Here is a 13,164-nt window from a genome sequence, read left to right on the forward strand (position 1 = left end):
GATGAGGGGGGTGACAAGACGCAGCAGCTCCTGGAAGGTCTCATCGTCCATGCGAAGAAAATTCCTATAATCCTGGGGATTATTCTCGCGAATCTCCATCAACAGGGGCATATGAGACCGCGCCTGTCGGCCTAGAAGCCACTGCTTGGTCCAGCAGGACCGAGCCTTCCTACGCTGGGCCCTCATCCTCCTCACCCTGAGTACAGCGTAGGAAAGCAGGAATTCTTGCTGGAAAGAATCCATAATGCAAAAATCTGAATGGGAAAAATAAAAGCACACTTTGTAATGCCAGGCAAAAACAAAGCAGACAAAAATAACAATGTGCAGCGTTCAGCAGGTATACATCAAGCCTTTACTAGTCACAAAGCAGAAATGAGGTCCTTTAAAATGGCTAATGGTCTTTGTCCCCCCTCTGCTAGCCCAGCCCCTTTAATTACATGTCATAAACGACCATGGCCAGTGCACACACGATGTACTCACGATCCGCACATCCGATGGTCGTACGACCGTCGGGAGCGACGTCGTATCGTATCTACAGCGTAATTACATCGTTTGCAAAAGAAACACGATCGTTAGCACATCGTGAGTAGGCCGCGGGAGAGCGCTCCAGGGAAGTGCACGTTAAATCGTTAGCCGATCGTTAGACGATCCTGTTCTTTCTGGTGTGTATGGGGCCTTACTATGTCAGTGGTACTCCCATCCTGGGCCCGTAGGAGAACACTCTTCAGTGGCATTGCTAACCAGGGTTTCTCGAGGGGTCAGGGACAGCGGATACCTGCAGTACCAGTGATTCATATCCCTTTGCATATTCTGCTTGGACCCATTGTGTATATTTTATTTATTACCAGTTGCTTATACAGAACACACATATTCCGCAGTGCCGTACTCTGTAAGGCACTGCGGAATATGTGTGTTCTGGGTACTCTTTACCTAGAACGGTGCCCATCGCGACCATCGCGACCATCGAATGCACTAAAAATCGGGTGCGATGCGATGGCTGCGATTTCCCATAGGGACCAATGTTAAAAATCAGATTGGACGCGATTTTAGTGTTCAATGCCTCAATGCCCGCGATTTTTACATAGGAAACAATGTTAAATGGGCCACAGAGGCGAAATAGTCACCGTGAAGTCTGAAATGGCCCCCACAATTGTTAACGCCACCCCACGATCAACGTCAACCCGAAGCATGGCGAGCGCAGCGAGCCCGCACGGGGCGGCGGTACGCGTCCTCCGACCTTTTCATACCCCCACTATCCACGTCGGCGTGGAGTTGAGAATAGAATAGTGTGGCGAGCGCAGCGAGCCACCGAGCCCGAAGCGTGGCGAGCGCAGCGAGCCCCGCGAGGGGACGCCGATACCTTCACAGTTATACGCGTCCCCTCGCGGGCTTCACAGGTGTCCGTGGCGACGCGGACACCTGTGAAGCCCGCGAAGGGACGCGTTTACCTGTGAAGGTATCCGCCTCACCTCGCGGGGCTCGCTGCGCTCGCCATGCTTCGGGCTCGGTGGCTCGCAGCGCTCGCCACACTATTCTATTCTCGACTCCACGCCGACGTGGATAGTGGGGGTATGAAAAGGTCGGAGGACGCGTACCGCCGCCCCTCGCGGGCTCGCTGCGCTCGCCACGCTTCGGGTTGACGTTGATCATGGGGTGGCGTTAACAATTGTGGGGGCCATTTCAGAGTTCAAGGGCACTATTAGGGCTCTGTGGCCCATTTAACATTGTTTCCTATGGCCAAATCGCGGGCATTGAGGCATTTAACAGTAAAATCGCGTCCAATCACCGTTTTAACATTGATCCCTATGGGAAATTCGCGGGCATCGCGTCGCACCCGTTTTTTATGTACCCGCGATGCCCGCGATGGCCGCGATTTTTTACCCCCGACGCCCGCGATTCCAGGTAAAGAGTACCGTGTTCTGTATAAGCAACTGGTAATAAATAAAATATACACAACCCAAACCCATAGGACGTTGGCAACTAACAGCATCAGTCCTGTTTAGTACTTGGATGGGAGACCACCTAAGAATATACATATAGGTATCTAGGTTAAAAAATTACTACTAAATATTGACAGGGTGTAGGTTGACACCTACATATGATCGACAGCATCTATATTCACCGCAGAGCAGCACTGGGCAGGGGGGACTCCCAACTGCACTCCTCCCCCACAGCAGGACACTGACAGCCTCGGCCAATACACAGGACCCTCCCAAAAAATACTAGACAGTCAGGACAAATCTGGACAGTTGGGAGGTATGCAAAAATATTACTAAGGGTTCCGTGTGGTATGATATGGGAGGAGGTCCGTGGAGGTGGGGTAGGGGACTGACACCATTAGTTACTACAGGCTACAGTCAACAACCCTAGTGACGCCTCTGGAACCACAAAAAATGTTTAATTGTTTAATGTATTGATTAATAAACGCTGAGTTGTATAAGCGTGCCCCACAAAAACGAGAGTACTCTCTCTTTGGCCCCTTTTCTGATTGACTGCATGTAATCGCAGGGGAGCGATTTTTCAGGACGCATGTGCACCTATGAATTGGGCAAATTACGCACATTTGCCCAATCTGTGCCCATATCATGACTTAGCAATGCACAGAATAACACACATTTTAAGATAAGGAAACAAATGACACTAAACACAATATAATGCAGAGACAGGAAACAAGTTGTGGGTTAATGCTAAAATATGTTATTTTCAAAGCACTAAACAAGACGATCGCCACATGCTCTGCGCGGCTGTATCCGGCACAGGAAGAGTTAAGAAGAGAACGTTACAGACTCCAGAAGGAAAGAGCGGGTGGGAGGGGAATGAGGCCACGCCCCCTATGTGCACTTGCTGCAGGATCCGGGTGAGCCTCCTGCAATAACAGCAGCAGCAGGTGCGCTCACAGGTAAGCAGCTTGTGCATTTCCCTGTCCATGCCGGGTGCTCTGCTCTCATTGCAGGGAGGCTCAGCAAGTCCCGGGGGGCTGTTATCCATCTTACACGGGAGGAAGTAGGTATGTTTCATTGGTCCCTCCAAACTTAGCAAAGTTCTTACATCCCCCCTCCTGCTTATCTGCCAGCAACGTTGTTGTTTTATACACAGTATTATGTATTACACTCATCTGCAGCTTGAATGAGTTTTACACTTAGATATCGATATTATAATGGTATGTATTAATTTCAGGTTTGTTGTACTATCTATTTAGTTAGAATATTATAGGTCCAACATTCTGATATGTTGCAGGTGTCAACATTTATGATGTCAATATTTGATTGTCGATATAGTCACCTACTGCGCCAGAGTCCTAGTGACTGCATACTTTACATCTATCTATCATACTATCTTTATCATAATACATTTGTGTAGTGTGTAAGTTACTTTTATATTAGTTTATGCTGAACAATCACATTTATTTTGGATGTAGCAATCCTATTTATCAAATACATTGTTTGTTTCATATTTAGAATTTAGATGATGACGTATCTATATTTTCCCATCTATTAATTAAAGGGTATGGGTCGACTTGTCAACAGTCAACCACTATTGGCCAACACACCAAAAAGTTTGCCATTCATTCGGTTCACACAAGCAAAAGATCAACATGAGATTTCGCTGTGCTCTGCTTTGGACTATTATACTCCCCCCTCCATGTCCATGATTGTAAAAGTCCTTGAAGGAAAATCTCGGGTCGACTTCTTTTTTTTTTTTTGGTGTGTCGACATTCGGCCTGTCGACCAATAGTGGTTGACCTAAAGGCTGTCGCCCATACAACCACATACCTTAATTAAATAGATTTATCAATGTATGTATCTCCCTGTCCAATGATTCTCCTAGTAGTTATACATCCATGTACATATTCCATCTGTCATATCATCTTTCAAAAAATGTGTGTGTGTGTATGTGTATATATATATATATATATATATATATATATATATATATATATATATATATATATATATATATATATATATATATATATAAACAAAATACCCAGCGCAAATAGTCCTCAAATATGCAGTGTAATGTCCACAGTCTCCAATAAATGTGTGCTGTCCTCTTCAGAAGGGGGATCGTACCAAGATCCAATGGGTACACATGCAAGGAAATCAAAGAAGAGACGCACCAATGAGCATAAATTCAACGTACATTTACTGCACACATAAAGCTCACGTACATTTAAGGTTTAAGATAATATGCTTGCCAGCCTGGTAGTACAGATAGCCACTGTCGACCTCTCCGATAGTGCAAAACACCACCGCCCAGCTGCAGACCAAAGGATCACACACCAAGACGCCGGAGTCTCGCCACGGACCAGCTGCAGACCAAAGGATCACACACCAAGACGCCGGAGTCTCGCCACGGACCAGCTGCAGACCAAAGGATCACACACCAAGACGCCGGAGTCTCGCCACGGACCAGCTGCAGACCAAAGGATCACACACCAAGACGCCGGAGTCTCGCCACGGACGAACAGGATCAGCAGGACCTGCTGATCCTGTTCGTCCGTGGCGAGACTCCGGCGTCTTGGTGTGTGATCCTTTGGTCTGCAGCTGGGCGGTGGTGTTTTGCACTATCGGAGAGGTCGACAGTGGCTATCTGTACTACCAGGCTGGCAAGCATATTATCTTAAACCTTAAATGTACGTGAGCTTTATGTGTGCAGTAAATGTACGTTGAATTTATGCTCATTGGTGCGTCTCTTCTTTGATTTCCTTGCATATATACTGTATATATATATATGTGTATGTATGTGTATATGTATGTATATATATATATATATATATATATATATATATATTTCCAAATCAAACACCTGTTGCTCCATCTGCAGCATATATATATGTAGCAGTTATCTTGGCTAAAACATAAATTGCATATATGTCATTTACTGGGGTAATATATACATTAGGGGTGATTCTAATTCAATCGGTCCCCCGCGCATTCGCATGAGGGACCAATAGTTCGTGACTTCGCATAGGTTTTAATGCTCATGTGCAGCCACTGTGTGCAAGCGCTCGCACACAGAAGCCCGGGCAAGGGGCTCGGTGGGGGAGGCATCTGGGGTACTCGCAAGGCTGCAAAGTTTACAGCCTTGCGAGTTAACCAGAATAAAGACCATTATTTCCATTTCATATTTACATATATAATCCATATTAGGAATCAATCACGTCTTTCATATCACTTTTTGGAAGGAGGGGAGGATTAAGTTGCCTGCAAGGGGTGCAAAGTACCATTGCCATGGTGTTTAAATGCTGGCAACCTCTCCCCAACTCAGAATCAGAATTAGCTTTATTGGCCTGGTATACTTGCGTATACTAGGAATTTGGGTACTTGTTTCCTAGAACGGCCACAATCTTGTCCATCGTGTACCTTAAAGTTAAGGGACGCGATGGACCCGATTTCCTTTGAAATCAGGTCCATTTTGCCGGCAAAGGCAAAATCGGGGTCATCGCGTCGGCCGCGGGCATTAACATGGCCCGCGACGCGACCGACTCGATTTTGCCATAGGCTTCAATGTTAAAATATTTTTAACATTGAAATCGGGAGCATCGCGTCGGTCTTGTGCCATTATAATGGCACAAGATGAGATGGACTTGATTAAGTCCATTTTACATAGCAAACAATATGAAATGGGCCAATATGACCTATTTCACATTGTATATGGCCCCGTCATGGTTAAAAAGTTAACCAACCCCATTGTGAGCGTCACCCCACGATTGACGCCAACCCGAAGTGTGGCGAGCGGCGGCGGTGCGCGTCCTCTGACCTTTTCATACCCCTACTATCCACGTCGGCGTGGAGTTGAGAATATAAAGTGTGGCGAGCGCAGCAAGGCGAGCGGACGCGCATACCTGTGAAGTTAGGTCCTGGAAAGAGGGAAGGTCTGTCCCGATTATCTTCTCCGCAGTTTTGACTACCTTTTGGAGTCTGCACAGCCTTTCCCAGCAGATTTCTACCCTGATTTATGCACTTTTGTGCGAGATCGCGCTGCTGCAATGTGCAGAAAATGCCGCTCAGTTTCAGGCAGGTGAACAATTTGCCGACAATTCCATTACCCCCTTCCTTTTATCCGTGAAGTCTATCCTTTTATGTGGAGAGTACTCTCAGTTGTTATTGCGTATGTTGTGTGTACACAGGTAGTGTTTTCACATGACTTCTCAAATTGTGTGATGAGCAGTTATTCTCTAAATATTGAAATTTCTCTTATGCTTTCAGTTGGGAAGTATTTTGCAAGCTGATCTATTATCAAATGACTGCCCACTTGTCTGTGCCTCAGCTCTCATATGCCAAAAAGCAACAAAAATCTATAGTCTGAATAAGACCCTTACTTGTTAGACTGTTCTTAACTAAGCAATACACAGGATAGATAATTATTGCTGATTTATGTAATAAATGTCATGTTCTATATCAGTGGTTCCCAACCTGGGGTACTAGTACCCCTGGGGGTACTCTGCAGACCAGTTGGGGGTACTTGGAAATAATATTGGTAATGGCGGAAGAAGAAAAAGTCTCCCAATGGTAAAAAAAAGTCTACCACTGACATGGAAACAAGCCACGTTGTGTCATTTCCAGTTCCATCTGCAGCGTCATCAGCTTCTACTCGTGCTTTTGCCCAACCAGCAATTCACTGAGAGCTACCTGTGACCATTTGCCCCGCACTGACATGGGTGGAAGAAGCATTAATCCTACAGGTGTTAGCGGGAACTCGAGACAATACACAGCCAGCGGCCAAAGACGGACCTGATTCCTGACCATATAGTAGTCCACGGCTACTCCTTAATATTAGGACACGCATACTGCTCACTTCCACTCATTAGTACTATGGAAATTTCAAATTGAGAGGAGGGGTACTTATAAATGAAAAGCCTGAACAAGGGGTACGGGAGAGAAAAAAGGTTGGGAACCACTGTTCTATATAATGCCTTCCAACTGTCCCGAATTTTGTGGGACCATCCCGTTTTTCCCCCCCGGGGCTGGCAGTGTCCTGCAGCAGGGAGTTGGGCAGTTGGGAGACCCCCTGTCACCTGCTGCTCCGCTGAGGGGCGTGGCCTAATCATGGAGTGATGTGATTTGTATGCCACACCCCTTGTCGTCAGGCTACGCCTCAAATGTTGGGCGCACGCAAGGGTCCCGCCAGGCATGATGAGTGATGACAAAGGTGAGACAATGCAATGTTACCGTCCCTAAATAACAGCTTCCTGTCAGACTGCAGGTACTTTGTGACTTCTATGCGTACAGATCTTTATTCGGTACTTAACCCCCATGCTTGCACAGTCATTTGATAATCCTTCGATTTGCAAATTTTTTGTGATTTGTTTCAAGATCAGCTAAAGAGAAATGCCTGCCAAAATGTAGTTGTTGCTAAGGTACAGGTTCAGAAGTAGGGAATGATAGACTAGGCAGGTGCAGTGGCCCCTACGATTAAGGGCCACAACCCATGGAGAAATAAATTTCATTTAGCTTCTCACTTCCTCTTGCAAGGAGTTAGGTGGGCATTCCTCTTATTGATGTACTGTTTGCCAGGGGGTAAAACAAGACCGACCCATGACTGCGGTATACATTTTTGATCTGTATATAGGGACTGTGCTTTAATGGTTTTTGCAGAGACTGTTTTGTTACTATGTAATGCTTATACGTCAGGTGTTGGCAGTAATACGCTGCTATCGCTGCCTGGGGTGCTGTGATGCTTGAAGTTAATCCTCTGTTTACAGGTGACCTCTTCCTGTAACAATTCCCACCTTTTTTTTATTTATTCATTATTCTACCCATTGTAGCGGTATTATCTTTTTAAGTTCTGTGTAATCCCTGGTCCACAAATGTTATTGCTTCCAAGTGTTCTAAGTAACAATTACGTTAGAATTATGCATCATTCAATTCACAGCACATCTGGGACGGTGCAGGTAAATTCCCGCCAACTTATCGGGCAGTATGTATGCAGAACACGAGCACGATCTGTCTGCAGATAGTTAAGCCCTGTATACACTAGATCAGGGGTTATCATATTTAATCCTCAGGACCCCACACCGTTTTCCAGGTCACCCGGCAGGTGCACAGGTGCTCTCATTACTCATTGACACAATTTAAAAGAGCCACAGGTGGAGCTAATTATTTCACTTGTGATTCTGTGAGGAGACCTGCAAAACCTGCACTGTGTGGGGTCCAGAGGATCGAGTTTGGGAACCTGTGCACTGGATGACCCTCACCGTTGCCGATATCTTTAACAAAATCAGCCACAGGTGAACAATATTGTGCATACACACTAGACTCTACAGTATCGTCCAGTGACTATTCTCGCAGCTGCTGAACATGCAGGTCGTTAGCTACATAGCCAAAATAACCAGCAACTTCCGACAATGTGGTGGGGTGAATTGTTAACGATGCACTGAAGCGCTCATCTTTACCGATATTGTACAGCAGTGGGGTCAAACTTGTGGCACTAAACGTACCGGCATGCCCTGCCACAGTTTTAGCAATCTATTATATAAAATCTGTGGCAGGGCATGCTGGGACGTGTAGTTCCACAACAGCTGGAGGGCCATGAGTTTGACACCACTGTTGTACAGACTAGACTAGATACTCAGAAGGTACCTGCTCAATTTTAGTGTGCTGAATTAGTAATATTGCTAGAAATCTGGGGTGAAATTTTAATAGGATAAGAGATTTGGTAATAAATCTTCAGGTTTTTAAAGCGGCAATCATTTACACTTCAAAATCAAACTGTTTTGCAGTGTAAATGATTGCCACTTTTAAAAAAAACTGGAGATTCTTACCAAATCTCTCACTTCCTGAATCTCTCATCCTATTAAATTTTACCCATGGTGTCAAAGAATGCAGTGTTTGGTTAAATCTTTAACTATGCATTCGGCGTTGTTGATAGCGATATAACGCAAAGAGAGGTATAATACAGTGTATGTCAACTTATACCCTTTTCACACAGAAAACCAAATTAGACCCCTTTTACACAGTCGCAAAATCCCAGGTTTTTCCCTTGTGGACCCCGGTCAGCGGCAATGTAAAAGGGGTTAACCCGTGTCCCTTTACACAGGACTTTTACCCAGGTCCTGACCAGGGTAGAACATGGGCAGGACCTGGGTAGAGAGCAGTGTAAACGGGTACGGTCGAGTCATCTGACCCCGCTCCGGTTTACAGCAATGGGGGAAGCCCGACCTCCGGACCGTAGCTGGACTGTGGCCCTTATTCTGGTTCATTTGCAAATGGACAAAACCATGTGCACTGCAGGGGAGGGCAGATGTAACATGTGCAGAGAGATTTAGATTTGGGTGAGTTATTTTGTTTCTGTGCAGGAAAAATACTGACTGCTTTATTTTTACACTGCAATATAGATCTCGTTTTGAAGTAAAATCCCACCCAAATCTTATTCTCTCTGCACAAGTTGCATCTGCCCCACCTGCAGTGCACATGATTTTGTCCATTGAAGGAATTTGGTTTTGCGAATGAACCAGAATAAGGGCCAAAATGGAATCTGGTTCTTTATGCGTCCGGTTGTCAGATTAGCAATATATTGTAGAATAGCTGCACAATCTGCTGGCAACATACAGTTAACAATTATTTCAACATTCGGTCAACAGTCTCTAGATGATCTTGAATGGACAAGTACACTGACTGCTGGGTTATAAAACCTCATGACATCTAAAGCTGATTAACGGCCCTAGTGTTTAATCTTTTCATTCCCCTGCGGCAGTTGTTAATGGTAAGAATTAGGATCCTACGACACGCCACGCTGAACTACATGGCAACTCCTGTCTATTTTTTTTTTTTTAACTTAAATCTAAAGAACATACTGTATCCCCATTTATCCTGTTGATTTCGGTACATTATGCTACACAATGATTTATAACTGACAATGTAAAAGCCATTTTTGCAGTGTGAAATTATCAATTTTTTTGTATGTCTGTGCCTCAGGAATTCCAGCAGAGCTCATGGGCTAGAGGGGCAGGATTCTGGCATTTGTGAAAGGTGTATGGAGCAGGTACACAGATGGTAGGGGATACAGTCACTAGGTCGACATGACTGAAGGTTGACATTGGTTAGGTTGACAGGTCATTAGGTCGACATGGGGCTTTTCACTTTTTTTTTTGAGCAGACATGTGCCGACAGGCATCCACTAGGGTGTGGTGGGAGAATAAAATAGTGTGCCGAGCACAGCGAAGCATCGTGGCGAGCGTAGTGAGGGGACACAGTGCTATGTTTCAGTGTCCATGTTGACTGTGTAAAAATTTGGGACAAAAAAAGTGAAAACCCCCATGTCGAACTAATGCTTGTGTCCACCTTCCATCATGTTGACCTAATGCTTGTCAACCTGGTTGCTGTCTATCCAATGATCCTTTCTCGATGGTAGAGATCAGACTGAGCAGAGCATGTTGGGATGTGTGTTGCTTGTTAAGTTTGTTTTGTGTATTGTGCTGTAAAAGACTAATGCAAGCACTTTTGATTCATATTAGGAGGAAAGTGCTATATACATGTTGTTGTTGTTGTTGTTGTTGTTCAAGGGTTCTCGATCCACTGGACCCGACACAGTTCACGTTTCCCAGGTCACCCAGCAGGTGCACAGGTGCTTTCATTACTCATTGACAGATTTTAAAAGATCTACAGGTAGAGCTAATTATTGTGTTCTATGAGGAGACCTGCAAAACATGCACTGTGTGGGGTCCTGAGGACCGAGTTTGGGAACCTGTGGCGTAGGTCAACAACAGCTGGAGGGCCTAAAGTTCCTCATCCCTGTTCTAAAGTGATCAGTCTGGCCTCTGCTGTGACAGCTACGCTTGTGCACTTTGTGTCTCCGTAGAATCTGTAATTTTCTTTAATCCTAGCCACGTGTGTGTGTGTGTGTGTGTGTGTGTGATAATGTTTTTTTTTGTAATTCATTAGTAATCATGACTTCATTCACTAACACACGATGATGCAATTTGTATTATTAACAGTTTATTATATAGTGCACAGATATTCCGCAGCGTTTTACAGAGAATATTTGAACATTCACATCAGTCCTTGTCCCAGTGGAGCTTACAATCTATATTCCCTACCACATGTACACGCACACACACAGACATTCTAGGGTTAATTTTGTTGGGAGCCAGTTAGCCTACCAGTATATTTTTGGATTGTGGGAGGAAACCAGAGTAGCCAGTATGCAATCTAGTACTAAAAGCACGGAGTTCATCGCACCGTGTATGGGCACCTTTATACAAATCATGGAAATGTGAGATGACCTCTAATTCCTGTAATACTTTTGCAGTGTCACAATATACATTATTAATAATTAAAGTGATGACATCAGAACTCCCAGATTATAAACGTAGATGTGAAAAAACAAACATTAAAAGTATACTTACTGTGGGGTTTATTGGTGTGTGTATCTATCTATGGGGCCTATTTATCAAGTAATATTTGCGGTTAAATCCCCGAAAACGTCAGTTTTCGGGGGTTAACCGCAAATATTAAGTAGCACTGAGATGTATTAAGGGGGACCACAGCAGGAATCTCCGATCCCTACTGCGATTCCCCCCCCCCCTGCAGCCGCGCCGGCCGCATCCCCCATAGGTTTCTATGGGGGATGCGAAGCTGCCCGATGTATTAAAATCGGGCAGCCCGGCTTCGCTTCCCTGGGTTATCGCCATTCTGATATGGCGATAGCCCATTGTAGGCAGTGCGGTCAGCAGGGTCGCGGGGGGGTCAGCGCATGCGCAGACCCCCCCCCCCCCCCCCCGGCTTCCGGCTTCAGGCATCGCAGGGGCGGGCTCCTTTCGAAGCCCTGTCCCTGCGCCCTGCCAGGTAATACATTCGGCCGAAATGATCGCATTTTACAATGCGATCCTAGGCGGTAATTTTGATTGAAAAGGCAAATCTTTATTGTACAAAGAAAGCAAAAAACAGACGGTAACATTTAGGCATATATACTGTGTCGCAGCACAGCCAAAACACAGCACACATGCAAGACTGTATAGTACATTTCATGAAATACAGCATAAGAAATCAAATACCGTAAGACATGTTATGCACTATGCATTCTAACCTTAAACAATCATTGACTATGGATAAGACTATGGGTGGAGGGGAGGGGGGTGAGGGAGGGGGAGTCACATTGCCCGAAGCTTTATTGACCAGACAGACACATATAAGGGGAGGGCAATAAATAGACAGGACATCAATAAAACAACAGACATCGTGAAATGGGGGAGCGGGGCCACGTCACAGTTCTTATCACTCAGTTCAATGGGGAAAGGGCCAGAAGAAGGGGGGGTTAGTCCTCTTCTTCCTCAGGGCTATCCCGGATGGAGTAGTCTCTGAGCAGGCTGTGGATCAGCCTGCGGCAGTCCTGCACGGACATCCTCTCCCTCCTCAAAATGAGGCGATTCCTGGCAAACCACACAGCGTCCTTAAAACAGTTTATAAGGCGCCAGGCCTCCTGGGTCGCCCCAACAGTGTGTGTGCCGGGGAACAGTCCATAAAGCACCGAATGGTACGATAGGTGGCTCCTGGGCACACAGTCCTTAAACTCAGTCTCTAGGGCATCCAGCAGCAACTGGGCATAGGTGCAGTCCCAGAAGAGGTGCATAGATGTTTCCTCGCGAACGAGGCACCAGGGACAATGTCTGTACCTACACAAGTTTCGGGAGTGCATGAATGACCGGTGAGGCAAACCCCCCTGGATGGCCATCCATGACAAGTCTTTATGTCTATTACTCAGTCTCTTGGATGCCACGTACTCCCAGACAAACTTAACAGTTGCCGCCGGGAGCCCTGGGATCGATTCCATAGTGTCTTTGGCTCTGATGAGCTTGTGGACAGTTTTTGGCTTCCACAAGTCGGGTTTCAATCCCTCCAGTTGGTGTTCCCTCACAAACTTGGACACGTCCAGGTAAAACCACGGAGTGGTCCAGTTGTAAGGGATGGAGCTGTCCCACTTGTCCCATTTAAGGGTCCTCCACAAAGGCAGGAGGAAGAAGCGGGACATGGAGTTCCCTGCAGAGCCGGCACAATTTTCAATCAAAGTTCTGCGGATGCAAGTACATACAAAGAAGGCTCTCAGCATAGTTGGAATGTCTGGAATGCCTTTGCCACCTTTGAGGGGATCCTTGTACATAATGCTCCGCTTCACTCTGTCCATTTTGGAGCCCCAGATGAAGTGGAAAGTGGCCCGGGTAAT

The 13,164-nt window shown here is 45.8% G+C and overlaps 1 protein-coding gene across 3 annotated transcripts in view; it reads left to right on the forward strand.

Annotated features, from left to right (window-relative positions):
* Nucleotides 1-2,801: 2,801 nt before the first annotated feature.
* Nucleotides 2,802-13,164, forward strand: part of CRACR2B (calcium release activated channel regulator 2B) — an 83,407-nt gene continuing 73,044 nt past the window's right edge. Inside the window, exon 1 of one of the 3 annotated variants that reach the window (XM_083165414.1) lies at nucleotides 2,802-2,899. The gene's annotated coding sequence lies outside the window, so the exon portion shown is untranslated. Of the gene's footprint in view, nucleotides 3,008-13,164 lie in introns of all 3 variants that reach the window. The other 2 variants (XM_083165413.1, XM_083165415.1) reach the window with 2 other exon arrangements.

Source organism: Crinia signifera, chromosome 11, assembly GCF_055691185.1.
Source record: "Crinia signifera chromosome 11, ASM5569118v1, whole genome shotgun sequence".
Classification (NCBI taxonomy): Eukaryota; Metazoa; Chordata; class Amphibia; order Anura; family Myobatrachidae; genus Crinia; species Crinia signifera.